Below are 16,754 nucleotides of genomic sequence, written 5' to 3' on the forward strand. Positions count from 1 at the left end.
GCATTCGAAAAATGCAAACATGATTTGGCAAACGCAGTTCTCTTAGCCCATCCTAGCTCAAATGCAAAACTCGTGCTTCATGTCGATGCAAGTAATTATTGCATTGGTGCTGCAATTCACGAACTGGTAAATGATGAACTTAGACCATTAGGATTCTATTCGAAGAAAATGACTGAGTCCCAAAAAGTCAAAAGCACATACGATAGAGAGTTACTTGCAGCGTACAAATCAGTCCAATATTTTCATCATCTTATTGAAGGCAGAAGTTGTACAATCTTAACAGACCACAAACCGTTAACTTTTGCCTTTACACAAAAACCAGATGTCAAAATTCCTCAGCGAATCAATCAATTGAATTACATCAGCCTTTTCACCACAGATTTTCGTCATATTAAAGGCACAGATAATATTGTAGCTGATTTGCTATCTCGAGTCGAATCAATTTTCAATGGCGAACAAATTGATTTTGAAAAATTAGCTGATGATCAGAAAATCGACGAAGACCTCGCAAGTTTGAAAGATGACACTTCATTGCAACTTAAACGCATCGAAATTCCTGGTAAAAATGTTACACTTTTATGCGATGTTTCAACATCTCGTGTTCGTCCATATATTACTAAAAACTACCGCAAACAAGCATTCGACTCGACCCATAATATCGCTCATCCAGGCATAAGATCTACAATCAAATTGATGACCGAACGATTTGTCTGGCCAAATATGAAAAGTGATATCAAGCAGATGGTAGAAAAATGCGTTAACTGTCAAAAATCCAAGATAAATCAACATAATCGAGCAGCGTTAGAGGAATTCAAAGTACCAAGTCGCAGATTCAAGCACATCAATATTGATCTCATCGGGCCTTTACCATTGTCAAGAGATTGCAAATACTGTTTAACATGTATCGACCGATATTCAAGATGGCCAGCTGCAATTCCGATCCCAGACATAGTAGCAAAAACTGTTGCAAGAGCTCTTGTTAGTGGATGGATAGCTTATTTTGGTGTACCTCAAGCAATTACAACCGATCAGGGTAAGCAATTCGAGTCTAAGTTATTTAAAGAATTGTCAATTTTAATAGGCGCAAAGCATTTTCGAACAACCGCATACCACCCGCAAGCAAATGGTATGATTGAGCGCATGCATCGAACTTTGAAAACTGCTATTAAATGCCACACAGACAGTAATTGGACTGAAAGCTTACCTATCGTACTTCTCGGACTCCGAACAACTTTCAAAGAAGACCTGAAAGCAACACCAGCTGAAATGGTTTACGGCGAAACACTCGCATTACCAGGAGAATTCTTCAATAATCCGACAGATGAATACATTGAAAGCGACTTTGTTGAGAATCTCCGAAAAGCAATTCAAAATATTAAACCTGTTCCAGCTTCTAATCACTCTTCGAAAAACTCCTTCATTCAACATGATCTCAAATCTTGTACCCATGTTTTTGTCAGAGATGATACAGTCAAACCACCTTTAAAGACACCTTACGATGGTCCGTTCAGAGTCTTAAATCGCAATGATAAAAATTTTGATGTTGAAATGGGCAAGAGGGTGGTGAAAATCAGCATAGATAGACTTAAAGCAGCTCACTTATCCAAACAAGACGAACAAGCTATACCAAAGTTATCTTCATCATCAAAAGTAAATTTTCCTAAACAAAAATCTTCGATAATGCAAAAAGACACTAAGTCATCGATCGGAGGTCAAAATCAAAACCCATGCACGAGTCGCATCGGAAGACATGTGCATTTTCCAAAAAAATACACCGACTTCATCTAACGATAATTCTGGAGGGGGAGTGTATGTAGCAGCTATACATATATTATAACTATCATTCATTTACTTAACTATTTAAAATTTTCATTTCACTCAGTTTCAAATCAATATTTATTTATCAATGTATTCGAATCACTCTATTTAAATTAACTATCGTAGCGACCTTTGAAATTTCATTTGATTATTAAGAATTTTATTTTTATGATTCGTTCTTAGATTTTCATAGAATAATCTTGTTTTCTTTAAATTTAATAAATAATTTGTTTTAGTTTTTTGATACGCTTTCGTGTTTTAATTTTTCAACTTGAATTTTATTGAATGGATGTTGGTCAAGTCTGAATCCAGACCATTATCCATAGAACAAAAAAGAAAACAAAATTTGTTGGGAAATTGTGTATGTTTCCCTTACTTCTTACCCCTTACAACTGCCTTGGGGAGTGAAAAATAATAGTTAAAAGCACGTATTAGTTGTTTGGCTCTCTAATTAAAAAAGTATTCATTCTATAGGAAAATTGTGCGATTGTGTGTGTGTCATTTGACAACAATTTTTACATGAACGTCAAGCTGAAATCAAAACAATTTCTGTAAAATAAAACCAAAGGTTCCTTTGATCAATAATTTTGTTTATTTGCTTCGGTAATATAAATGTAATTTAATCCAAATCAATAGGAAATTGCAGATATTATTAAGATCTGAGTTAAGATGAAGTAAGGTTAATTAGAAGAGGTTTGTGTATTTTCATACTTGCAGGCAGCTGCTTGTGTAATCAATTTATATTGAAGGTTTTGAATGAACAACAACAACCTGTGTGTGTTACCACCAAGTTCATAGGCTGGAGTTATAGCTATTTCAGCTATTTCGGGTTGGTCCCCGTGAAATAGCTATAACTCCAGCCTATGAACTTGGTGGTAACACATAAAAGGTTAATTATTTGGCCGTATGCTGTGGTTTTACGGAGAAAAAAATTTTCTGAAGATAATCACGAGAAGAAAAGTCACAGTAATTTGACTTTTTCAAAAGAACTATGCCAAGAAAAATTATATTTTGATCGCACATTGTTTTATTTTTATTTATTTCATATTTTTCCGCAATAAAAACACGATATTCCATTATAATTTACTCTTTATTTGAAGTTGGTATTCTCAAATAAACAAACAACACGAAGGAATCTTTCAGCTTGACGTTTGAGAAATGTCAAATGTTCCAAGTGTGTGTGCAAATCCGTGTAATGTCGTTTTCCAAAATTACGGGAGTGAATCACTCCTTTTTCGTGCAATTTTGGAATTTGTTTACGAAGAATTTGACAAGTGGAGTGATTTGACGTTTGCTTTGCATGTGTTTGTAATACGAAATAATGAATAAAATAATAACACAATCTTTTAAATTCACTTTTAGTGATTTTTTACAATACTTTATTGAATTTTTTTGTAAATAAATATAATTTCCTTCACAAAAAAAAGTTAAAACAACCACCCAACAATTTGACAAGCAGTACATGAAGTCAAATGTAGAAGTATTGGTAATCACTCCGTCACTCCCTCAAAATTTTGGGAGTGAAGAATTCACTCCAAAAATTCACTCCTTTTTTAATTTTGGAATTTGAAATCACTCCTTTTGGAGTGATTATATAGCTAGGAGTGTCACTCCTTGAATTTTGGAAAACGACATAAATCTCTCAAAAAAGAGGGATTAAAACAAATTCGAATTCTGCTTCGTTTGAGGCGAATTTTTTTTCTATGGAACATGATTTTCAGAAAAAATTCGCTTCGAGATCGCCGAAAATTCGATTTTTGCATTGAAAGTCTGCTTTTACATGAAGACGCAAGGCGCAGAAATTATCTTCGAATTTCCTTTTGATTTTCCCTTCGGTGCGTCGCGCGCTTCTACACGTAGTAATTTTTATAAGACGCAAATTTGAAAGCTATTTTTTTTATATTATTTTGTTCTTGTTTTCGTATCTATTTTTATTTAAAAAAAGCACCAAAATATACAAAAAACAACATCAGGGGGCTCTATGTGCAACGAAAACATTTAAATAAATTAACAAAAGTTAGTATACACCCAAATAATATACATCCGACGAAGCGAACTCTGCCACTGACGAAATCAATTAAAGCAAAACAGCAAAAAAAAGAACAAGATCAAAGAGAGACGTCAAAATGAGTCTCAAAATTTTCGACCGGGGACTCACAGGGTAAAAAATCTTCCATCCCTCTTTTTCGAACTTTCTTTCTCCCTTACTCTTCATTGAATCTTGACTCTTGCGTCTTCATGTAAAAGCAGACAAAGGAATTCGACATAAGATGAGTCGTTTTCGAGGTATTGGGCTTTTAAGCCAAACGTCAGTGTCGAAGAAAAAAAAAAAACGAAAAAAAAATTTTGACATTTCAATTTTGAGAAAAAGTGGCGTGTATTATGCATGTATGCTTTTGTTTTCCTCAGAATTGATTTGATTTGATTTTATTATTGTACTTCTTTAATAAACAGTTAAGATAGAAAGGAAAAAGGTAAAGACAGATTGCTTAAAATCTCAATTGATCAAAACGTATTTTAAAAAACGACTAGCGTGTGGAAAACCATACAAGACAAAACACATAAGGTCCGTTCCACACTCAGTTTGCAACTGCCGAGTTTAGTAATTTTTGGTTATTTTTGGTCAGAGTCTGTTCCCAACTTCAAAAATTGTGTAGAAGAGAGCGCTCACGAGAGAGTTAAAAATTTCCCCACCCTGACAAATTTAGCCCAGAGAAAAGTTGCCGTATGTCAAACAAATAAATAGAGAAGAAAACAAATCAAATTGTAGTGATTTTTTTAAATTGAATCGCGTTTACGTGTTTTTTGCATTAAAAAAGTGTTAATGTTTTTCGAATAAAGCATAAAATATGAAATTGTGTTGTATAATGGTGTTCAACTTGTTCCAGACTTTTTGGCAGTCTTTCGTAGTTTTATTTCCTTCTGAGAGAATTCTCTTCCAACTCTCATTAATTTGACAGACTGCCGAATTTAGTGCACAAAAAGTCTGGAACAAACCTATAATCAAGCCTCTTTTAATTTTCCTGCATTTAAATTTTGATACCTCTACAATTTTGACTAGATTTGTTTTTTTCAGTCGCTGTACTATTAATGGTGTTTTAATGTTTATATTTTGTAACAACCTATACAATAACTGTGGATCGTGTTAAAAAAATTTTTCCATTTGTTTACATATAACTTCTCCAAAAATAAAAAAAAAAAATCTTCAAAAAATATCAAAGATTTTTTTATGAAATAACTTTTTTTGCTCAAACATTTTTCCAATTTCTTTTGCAGTTTGGTAAAGTATTTCTTCTTTTCCTACACATTCATGAATAAATTATGTTCTATAGCCATACTTTCATATAGCAAACACGTTTTTAGAAACACGTCTTTATGAATCATATATGACTCATGGGACGTGGAGTGATGAATCCTTCAAATAAACAAAATAATATTGAACGTAGATAGGTTTTTTAATCACATTGTATGAGGACGGTGCAGTTGTTTTCAATAAATTATGTATATGAATCATATATGATACATGGGACTCTAAAGGCTTGGGACAAAACATATATTTTGAGTCATATGGGACTCATTGGACAGTTAAGTTGTTAATACTTGTTCGATTTGGTTTTATATACTAAAACAAATCTTTATATTCCTAAACACATATGTACAGCTGCGGTCAAAAAAATAGCAGTGCATCGAAAAATATTTCAAATAAAATATAAAACATAAAAAGAGTTTCGATGTTGGATTTATTTTTTAGTAAAACTATTTTAGATACATTCTAGATTAATTTTTAGTATGAATGAAATTTAATTTATTGCTAATAGCTAAGCAATAATCCAAAAACAAAATAAACCTAAAAATTAAGCGGTCAGTGAAAAGAAACCAACTTTAAACAAGCAACAAAAAGGTATTCGTTTAGAATTTTCTAGACTCCATATGAGCTGGAAAAATGAGTGACGCAAAGTGGTTTTTTTCATTTGAAAAAGGTCAATTTTGATGGATTCATAATTGAAGTGATCGGGGCCATCAAAATTGACCTTTTTCAAATGAAAAAAACCACTTTGCGTCACTCATTTTCCAGCTCATATGGAGTCTAGAAAATTCTAAACGAATACCTTTTTGTTGCTTGTTTAAAGTTGGTTTCTTTTCACTGACCGCTTAATTTTTAGGTTTATTTTGTTTTTGGATTATTGCTTAGCTATTAGCAATAAATTAAATTTCATTCATACTAAAAATTAATCTAGAATGTATCTAAAATAGTTTTACTAAAAAATAAATCCAACATCGAAACTCTTTTTATGTTTTATATTTTATTTGAAATATTTTTCGATGCACTGCTATTTTTTTGACCGCAGCTGTACATATGTGTTTAGGAATATAAAGATTTGTTTTAGTATATAAAACCAAATCTTTATATTCCTAAACACATATGTACAGCTGCGGTCAAAAAAATAGCAGTGCATCGAAAAATATTTCAAATAAAATATAAACTTTTTATGTTTTATATTTTATTTGAAATATTTTTCGATGCACTGCTATTTTTTTGACCGCAGCTGTACATATGTGTTTAGGAATATAAAGATTTGTTTTAGTATATAAAACCAAATCTTTATATTCCTAAACACATATGTACAGCTGCGGTCAAAAAAATAGCAGTGCATCGAAAAATATTTCAAATAAAATATAAAACATAGTTTTATATTTTATTTGATGTTGGATTTATTATTTATTTTTTAGTAAAACTATTTTAGATACATTCTAGATTAATTTTTAGTATGAATGAAATTTAATTTATTGCTAATAGCTAAGCAATAATCCAAAAACAAAATAAACCTAAAAATTAAGCGGTCAGTGAAAAGAAACCAACTTTAAACAAGCAACAAAAAGGTATTCGTTTAGAATTTTCTAGACTCCATATGAGCTGGAAAAATGAGTGACGCAAAGTGGTTTTTTTCATTTGAAAAAGGTCAATTTTGATGGATTCATAATTGAAGTGATCGGGGCCATCAAAATTGACCTTTTTCAAATGAAAAAAACCACTTTGCGTCACTCATTTTCCAGCTCATATGGAGTCTAGAAAATTCTAAACGAATACCTTTTTGTTGCTTGTTTAAAGTTGGTTTCTTTTCACTGACCGCTTAATTTTTAGGTTTATTTTGTTTTTGGATTATTGCTTAGCTATTAGCAATAAATTAAATTTCATTCATACTAAAAATTAATCTAGAATGTATCTAAAATAGTTTTACTAAAAAATAAATCCAACATCGAAACTCTTTTTATGTTTTATATTTTATTTGAAATATTTTTCGATGCACTGCTATTTTTTTGACCGCAGCTGTACATATGTGTTTAGGAATATAAAGATTTGTTTTAGTATATAAAACCAAATCTTTATATTCCTAAACACATATGTACAGCTGCGGTCAAAAAAATAGCAGTGCATCGAAAAATATTTCAAATAAAATATAAACTTTTTATGTTTTATATTTTATTTGAAATATTTTTCGATGCACTGCTATTTTTTTGACCGCAGCTGTACATATGTGTTTAGGAATATAAAGATTTGTTTTAGTATATAAAACCAAATCTTTATATTCCTAAACACATATGTACAGCTGCGGTCAAAAAAATAGCAGTGCATCGAAAAATATTTCAAATAAAATATAAAACATAGTTTTATATTTTATTTGATGTTGGATTTATTATTTATTTTTTAGTAAAACTATTTTAGATACATTCTAGATTAATTTTTAGTATGAATGAAATTTAATTTATTGCTAATAGCTAAGCAATAATCCAAAAACAAAATAAACCTAAAAATTAAGCGGTCAGTGAAAAGAAACCAACTTTAAACAAGCAACAAAAAGGTATTCGTTTAGAATTTTCTAGACTCCATATGAGCTGGAAAAATGAGTGACGCAAAGTGGTTTTTTTCATTTGAAAAAGGTCAATTTTGATGGATTCATAATTGAAGTGATCGGGGCCATCAAAATTGACCTTTTTCAAATGAAAAAAACCACTTTGCGTCACTCATTTTCCAGCTCATATGGAGTCTAGAAAATTCTAAACGAATACCTTTTTGTTGCTTGTTTAAAGTTGGTTTCTTTTGGACTTTTAATTGGTTAAAATGATCCGTGCTGTTAATTACTCTGCGGAGTGTTGAAAAACTTGCAGAAACACCAGCTTTTTGTTTGATTTTTGCCCCAGAGTCAAATGAATTGGAGGCAGATCTCAAAATTTCTCGTCGATTAACTGCTATTTTTGCCGTTTTTTTACCTTAATTCATATTTTTCCTGTACGAACTTTTATTTTTGAGGTACGAATAGGCAACACACTAAAACTCCGATCAATTTTGGTATCTAAAGCAGACCCGGTCAGTACTTGTTCCGTTAACAAATTAATTTTAGCTCTGTCGACAGTATTAAAAGCTTTTAATCTACTACTTTTTTTTAAATTTTAATTAAATGACAAAATCTCACTGAGAACATTTCAACCTTTGATTTGGTATGCCAAACAGCTCAAAACTCTCATAAACAACGAAGATATTGACCTTGAAAGACCGTGTGTCTATTCAGTTGACGCAAAAAAAAACTGCATTTTTCCATATGGGACGCTTTGTAAGAGAACACGAAAAAAAATAGCGGTACTTTGAGAATTATTCTTTCTGATTTGGTTTCTCAACATCGCAAGCTAACTGTAAACATCATCAAATGTTACATGAAAGCTCAATTATAGGAAAAAATGGACAAAATACCTTTGAAAATTTGTGTGCTTATTAAGTTGAAGCGGAGTGTAAAAGAAGAAGTTTATAAAGCAAAACCCAAACATAACGGCAGTTATGGACCGTTGTTGAGCAGGTTTGGTGAGCTAAAACACCTCACAGATCTCAGCGACTTGTCGGCCCCATAAAAGGTTTTTGCCAAGCTTTAATTAAAAATAAAGGTCAAGGGAGCAAATGCTAGCTTTTGCCAAGTAAAATACCGTTTATTTGAACTTTTTGTGCCTTTGTTTTATTATAATTTACTAGAAAAAGAAAATCACTGCTATTATTTTGACCGCTTAATTTTTAGGTTTATTTTGTTTTTGGATTATTGCTTAGCTATTAGCAATAAATTAAATTTCATTCATACTAAAAATTAATCTAGAATGTATCTAAAATAGTTTTACTAAAAAATAAATCCAACATCGAAACTCTTTTTATGTTTTATATTTTATTTGAAATATTTTTCGATGCACTGCTATTTTTTTGACCGCAGCTGTACATATGTGTTTAGGAATATAAAGATTTGTTTTAGTATATAAAACCAAATCTTTATATTCCTAAACACATATGTACAGCTGCGGTCAAAAAAATAGCAGTGCATCGAAAAATATTTCAAATAAAATATAAAACATAAAAAGAGTTTCGATGTTGGATTTATTTTTTAGTAAAACTATTTTAGATACATTCTAGATTAATTTTTAGTATGAATGAAATTTAATTTATTGCTAATAGCTAAGCAATAATCCAAAAACAAAATAAACCTAAAAATTAAGCGGTCAGTGAAAAGAAACCAACTTTAAACAAGCAACAAAAAGGTATTCGTTTAGAATTTTCTAGACTCCATATGAGCTGGAAAAATGAGTGACGCAAAGTGGTTTTTTTCATTTGAAAAAGGTCAATTTTGATGGATTCATAATTGAAGTGATCGGGGCCATCAAAATTGACCTTTTTCAAATGAAAAAAACCACTTTGCGTCACTCATTTTCCAGCTCATATGGAGTCTAGAAAATTCTAAACGAATACCTTTTTGTTGCTTGTTTAAAGTTGGTTTCTTTTGGACTTTTAATTGGTTAAAATGATCCGTGCTGTTAATTACTCTGCGGAGTGTTGAAAAACTTGCAGAAACACCAGCTTTTTGTTTGATTTTTGCCCCAGAGTCAAATGAATTGGAGGCAGATCTCAAAATTTCTCGTCGATTAACTGCTATTTTTGCCGTTTTTTTACCTTAATTCATATTTTTCCTGTACGAACTTTTATTTTTGAGGTACGAATAGGCAACACACTAAAACTCCGATCAATTTTGGTATCTAAAGCAGACCCGGTCAGTACTTGTTCCGTTAACAAATTAATTTTAGCTCTGTCGACAGTATTAAAAGCTTTTAATCTACTACTTTTTTTTAAATTTTAATTAAATGACAAAATCTCACTGAGAACATTTCAACCTTTGATTTGGTATGCCAAACAGCTCAAAACTCTCATAAACAACGAAGATATTGACCTTGAAAGACCGTGTGTCTATTCAGTTGACGCAAAAAAAAACTGCATTTTTCCATATGGGACGCTTTGTAAGAGAACACGAAAAAAAATAGCGGTACTTTGAGAATTATTCTTTCTGATTTGGTTTCTCAACATCGCAAGCTAACTGTAAACATCATCAAATGTTACATGAAAGCTCAATTATAGGAAAAAATGGACAAAATACCTTTGAAAATTTGTGTGCTTATTAAGTTGAAGCGGAGTGTAAAAGAAGAAGTTTATAAAGCAAAACCCAAACATAACGGCAGTTATGGACCGTTGTTGAGCAGGTTTGGTGAGCTAAAACACCTCACAGATCTCAGCGACTTGTCGGCCCCATAAAAGGTTTTTGCCAAGCTTTAATTAAAAATAAAGGTCAAGGGAGCAAATGCTAGCTTTTGCCAAGTAAAATACCGTTTATTTGAACTTTTTGTGCCTTTGTTTTATTATAATTTACTAGAAAAAGAAAATCACTGCTATTATTTTGACCGCTTAATTTTTAGGTTTATTTTGTTTTTGGATTATTGCTTAGCTATTAGCAATAAATTAAATTTCATTCATACTAAAAATTAATCTAGAATGTATCTAAAATAGTTTTACTCTAAAAAATAAATCCAACATCGAAACTCTTTTTATGTTTTATATTTTATTTGAAATATTTTTCGATGCACTGCTATTTTTTTGACCGCCACTGTATGTGTAAAATTTTTCTAACATTAAAAAAGATAAGTTTTGTATGCCATCATTATCATCATATCATTATTAATTCATCAACCTGTTTTCAAAAACTAAATTTTTCAAAAATTATTTTGAAATATTTGTTAAAAATCCAAAATTGTGTTCGAAAATTTTGCAAATTTTTTACGGCTACTGTAACGCTTTTGTATAAAAACTGTCTATGGAAAAACGTTTTATGGAAAGTGCCGTTAATGACGGTTAAGAATATATTTTTTATTTCAAAAAATGAAACATATTTGCAGCATTACACACAAAAATTTTGATCGAAATCGTTTTTGAAAAATAAAAATAACTTGGATCTTTTCGTTATCTGGTAGGTACCGTTGGTGTTGGTCCTAAAAAAATTTCGCCTCTAGTCATCTGGGCTACATATTATATGTAGGTACAAAGTTTCAGGCTAAAGCTGTTTTGGGGTGTTTCAACCCCCCCACTGCCCCTCCCCAGGGTCCGGACCACCAAAATATTGTGCTATCTGAACTGCATATACGTTCAAAGTTTCAGTTCGATACGATAATTGAATCGTAAGTTCTAAGAACGGAATAAGTCCATTTTGCAAAATTGTTGGGAAAACGCAAAAAAATGAATAGCTTCTGTATTTTACTGTTTTCATATGTTCGACCTTCAGATAAAATGAGACACCAATTAACGGTGTTACAAAAATGAGGTTTTAAAATATGCGCGGGCGGAGACCTATCACATTTTGTAGAGCTAGTCGCACTGATTACGGAACGGTATTTAAAAAGTCCCTAACACCCCCAAAATCTGGAGTTAGGGACAAAAAAAGGTTTTTTTGACCTTATAGCTTCGTCAAATTTTTACCCATTTTCGATTTTTTACAGTTTTTAATAGGAGATAAATATACCTTTTCAACAATGTATAAAACATGTAACGCGGTTAAACCATCAGAATTTATAAGCTGTCAATGTTCGAAAATTCCATTTTTTTCGTCATTTATCCAACTTCGACATCAAATTAAAGCATATATTTTCACAACAGCATGCTGTTTTAAAAATATATTCTAAAATAATATTTATTTCCAAACCAAACGAGGTATTTTTTATGAAAATCAGTTCAAAATTGGCTTAGAAAAAAAAATTTTTCGATTTCAACCCAGATACAGAAATTCGAACTTTTAGGTATAGAACAAAAATGTTGTTTCGGCACGTAGTAGGATAACTTGGGCGCCAGGATTTGATAACTGCTCAATACAAACATTTTTTTCTTAGGGAAGGGGGTCTATCTCCCCCCGTTTAGGTGGGAGGGGCAGTTTTCTAAAAAAAATTATTAAAAAACAACGGCAACACTTACAGTAATAAGTGATACCATTTCCGAAAGGCAAAATTGTACAATTTTCTAATTTTCTTATTTTTAAATCATCTTATATATAAAAATGAGTTCGTTAAGTGTGTGTGGCCGATAAACTCGCGTTTGGCTGGTCCGATTTTGGTAATTTGTTGTTTGTTTGAAAGGTATTAATATGTAGATGGTTTGTATAAAAAAAATAATACCTTTTCTCCCACTTTCACATAGGTGGCAATATGTACGAATGAAAAAACACTCTTGCTTTTTAAAAAGTTTAACTAAGCTTTATTTGTAAAAAAAATATATTAAGACAGGCTTTCAAAATAATAATTATTGTTTATAGTCTGTGATGCCTGTCAACGTTTGAATTTGCTTGAAGCAGACACTCATTGGGACTCAACGCTTCCTGGTGCATCTGTTTTGTCTTCGCCACATCATATTGTTCTCAGTAAATATAATCACATTCAAATCCACTCGAACTTTAGATTAGTATTAGATGTGATTAGGATTAGATACACCGAATGCGCCGTGTGACATTAAATCCACATTTGGATTACACAAATGAAAAAATGTATAATCAAGTTGTGATCTTTATTTAGGACACGTGTTTTGTTTGATGATTGCGAATAAAGCATTAGCACAATTAGGATTGGTTGCTCCAAATCGTGAAGAGCAAGATGTTCTTGATCAAGAAATACTACGCGGAAGGCAATACAATTGCGTTGAATTAAGAATATTTGTGCAAACCAATTCCCGAAGTATGACACTACTATGCAAGGTGTCATCAATCAGAGTTGTGGTTTGTATTTCTTAGATGCACCTGATGGTACGGGAAAAACATTTTTGATATCATTACTTTTAGCAAAAATACGATCTGAAAATAAAATAGCATTCTCTCTGGAAATTGCAGCCATGTTATTAGATGGTGGCCGTACAGCACACTCGGTTCTTAAATTGCCTTTGAATATGCAGGTTAATGAAACACCTACAGTACCTTGCCATATTATTAGGGCCAAGCGAAAAAATACAATTTTTTGGTTCATGTTGCTGAATTTTCAAAGTTTTTGTCGAAATATCTTGAATTTTATTTGTCCCATTTACTTGAACTTATCATGTAGATACGGATTGACTTAAAAAAAGTCAAAGAATTCATACTTTTTGATACAAAATAACGTACAATAGGAGATAAGCTCTAAAAGACGTTTCCTATGGAATTCACGCCCGGATAATTACCAGACCGGTCCAATACTTAATTTTTTTGTACCGAGGAATAACGTGACATGCTTAACTTTAATGGCAAGGATCGCATTTCGCATAAACATAGAAGCTCTGATCGTCTGGATAGTACGTAATTTTCTTAGATTTGGAGTAGTTTTTTTTTTCGTATAAGACCAGGCAAGTACGTTAATCAAATAAAAAAAACATCCTCTGATCATTATTGGCTGTGCTGCTATTTCAGGGAAAGGAAAACGCCATAGCTCCAGACCAAAACAAAAGGAGCTTGGGAACGTTTTGATTTTACGATTTCAGAATAGGCTGGAGACTCGAAGCATCTATATCTATGCAAGACTGGGTTTTTGCCATAAAGTTAAGAATGTCACGTTATTCCTCGATATACAAATTCAAGTATTGGAACGGTCTGATAATTCTCCCGGCATGAATTCCATAGGAAACTTCTTTTGGAGCTTATCCCCCTATGTACGTTATTTTGTATCAAAAAGTATGAATTCTTTGACTTTTTTTAAGGCAATCCGTATCTACATGATAAGCGCAGGTAAATGGGATAAAAAAAATTAAAGACATTTCGACAAAAACTTTAAAAATTCAGCAGCATGAACCAAAAAATTGTATTTTTTCGATTGGACCTAATAATATGGCAAGGCTTTTTGATACATTATAGTCCTGGTATATCCAATGAATTCAAAAACTCCGTTTGGTAATTTGATACATTGCTTTCATTTGTGATAGGGTCAACCGATTTGTAGGCAAAACATTGTGCATTTATATAGTTTAAAATTGTTGCATTGATTTCAGAAACATTTTTATTTGTAACAGCCATTATTGCACGTTCACTCAGCCAAGTATGATTTTTGTAATTTGTCTTTATACTTGGAAAAACACTTTGAATCAATTCATTTTTTGAATTTACATTGAAAAAATTGTTTTGAAGTGTAATTCGGCCATCCGAATCAAGTGCCGCTATTCCATTAACAATGTCCAATAACTGCATAAATTACAATAAATTGGTTAATGTTCATTACAATAAACCATTTTTTTCGGTTTAAATGTATTTTCAAACAGGTTCTATTTTTTTAAAAAGTACACTCAGCGAAGCGGGTGGGGGTTAGCTAGTATATTATAACCAATAGTTTTTGAAATAATCGATTTCAAAGTTAAAAATAGGCGAAACAAAAATTTTTAACACTCATTTTATACTATTTTTGTCCAGACTGTGAATTTTAATAAAAAAAATACTCACACAGAAAATTGCCTCAATTGATTCCTATATGATAACGAAGAAAAAAATAACAAAAATAATAAAAAATTATTAAAATTATTTTTATTTTAAGTGGAATGATTGAATATAATTCAATATAAGTTCAAGTGACCTCAACTCCAAAAATTTTATAAAGCGTTTCGCCCAGGTACGACAGTGGGCTCATCAGTTAGATCTGTCGTACCCTTACTAAGACGCCTTATTTTGGTCGATGTTTACCGACACTATATAAAACTCACAGCATGAATATACTGTGAATTATAATATTCTTAGGGAATTTGTTTAAATTCAGACACTTAGAAAATGTATGCCCGTGGTCAGGCTTATATAATAACGGAGAAAAAAATCACAAAAATAATAAAAAATTATTAAAATTATTTTTATTTTAAGTGGAGTGATTGAATATAATTCAATATAAGTTCAAGTGACCTCAACTCCAAAAATTTTATAAAGCGTTTCGCCCAGGTACGACAGTGGGCTCATCAGTTAGATCTAACGTACCCTTACTAAGACGCCTTATTTTGGTCGATGTTTACCGACACTATATAAAACTCACAGCATGAATATACTGTGAATTATAATATTATAGAAAAAAATAACAAAAATAATAAAAAATTATTAAAATTATATTGAATTATATTCAATCACTCCACTTAAAATTAAAATAATTTTAATAATTTTTTATTATTTTTGTTATTTTTTTCTCCGTTATTATAAAGCCTGACCACGGGCATACATTTTCTAAGTGTCTGAATTTAAACAAATTCCCTTAGAATATTATAATTCACAGTATATTCATGCTGTGAGTTTTATAGTGTCGGTAAACATCGACCAAAATAAGGCGTCTTAGTAAGGGTACGACAGATCTAACTGATGAGCCCACTGTCGTACCTGGGCGAAACGCTTTATAAAATTTTTGGAGTTGAGGTCACTTGAACTTATATTGAATTGATTCCTATATGTTTCTATGTCTTCTAGTTTTTGAGAAAATTGAAAAATTATTTTATCAGATTTTTCTTTTTTGAAAATATTTTTTGTTTTTATTTGTTTTTATTTTTCAATTTTCTCAAAAACTAGAAGACATAGAAACATAAATGTACAATTTTGCCTTTCGGAAATGGTATCATTTATTACTGTAAGTGTTGCCGTTGTTTTTTAATATTTTTTTTTTATTTTGATAATTTTTTTTTAGAAAACTGCCCCTCCCACCTAAACGGGGGGAGATAGACCCCCGCTTATATTTTGAGTGTTACACCGTGTTATATTTCTATCGGTTTCTGGTAAAGAGGTATAACGGTTTAAAAACGTTGGACTTATTCCGTTCTTACAACTTACGGTTTGAAATTTCACCCAAACGGCAAATTTGGAATGAAATAAACACATAATTTACATATTTAAATCAAAAGTTTTAATGATAGCAATCGATTAACTATTGATAGAGTTTGAGTAATCAAAGCAAAAAAGTGTTATACATAGTAAAAGAAAAATTTTTGTTGTGGTCTATTTTTAACATGAGTAAAACAAAAAATGGGAAAATAAAGATAGGTTCGAATGGTCATTCTTCGGTTAATTTTCAATGAAAAAACATTTTCAGTCCAGCATTTTGAAGGAAATTTAATCTTCTGTATTTATTTAGAGCAATGCAATATGACTATCTCAGCTCGAAAAAAAAAATACCGTTAAAAAAGCAAAAAAACTTTTCTTGACTTTTTTTCATGTTTTTTTGGACTTATTCTGTTTTTTCAACTGACGATTCAATTGGAAGTTGGTAAAAATTTAGTTTCAAAATTACATTGTTACTTAGTTAGTTAGAAATGAAGCTAATATAAGCGTATTAATATTAAAAATGGATTTTAATTTGTTTACATCCAGGACAAAGCGAAATTAAAAGATATACATTAGACTGATTCAAAAAAAAAAATTTTTTTGTTCAAAGTAATACTTTTCGGTATTGTTGGAAATGACGAAAAAAAAAATACTGTAAAAGTTTCAGCCCTTAATATTAACATTAAGTACCGCCGCATCGCAAATTTAAATTTCCCATATGATTTACATGGGAAAGATTGTGTTTTTGAGTTTAGAATTTTATAACTTTTTAAAGGTTCATCAAAAAGGCTAGATTTAATC

The 16,754-nt window shown here is 31.0% G+C and overlaps 1 protein-coding gene across 1 annotated transcript in view; it reads right to left on the reverse strand.

The window, feature by feature from the left end:
- The window catches only part of LOC129918884 (nuclear cap-binding protein subunit 1), a 52,464-nt gene that overhangs the window by 32,975 nt on the left and 2,735 nt on the right, over positions 1-16,754 (reverse strand). The window lies entirely within an intron of this gene.

This window comes from Episyrphus balteatus, chromosome 4 (assembly GCF_945859705.1).
Source record: "Episyrphus balteatus chromosome 4, idEpiBalt1.1, whole genome shotgun sequence".
Lineage (NCBI taxonomy): Eukaryota > Metazoa > Arthropoda > Insecta > Diptera > Syrphidae > Episyrphus > Episyrphus balteatus.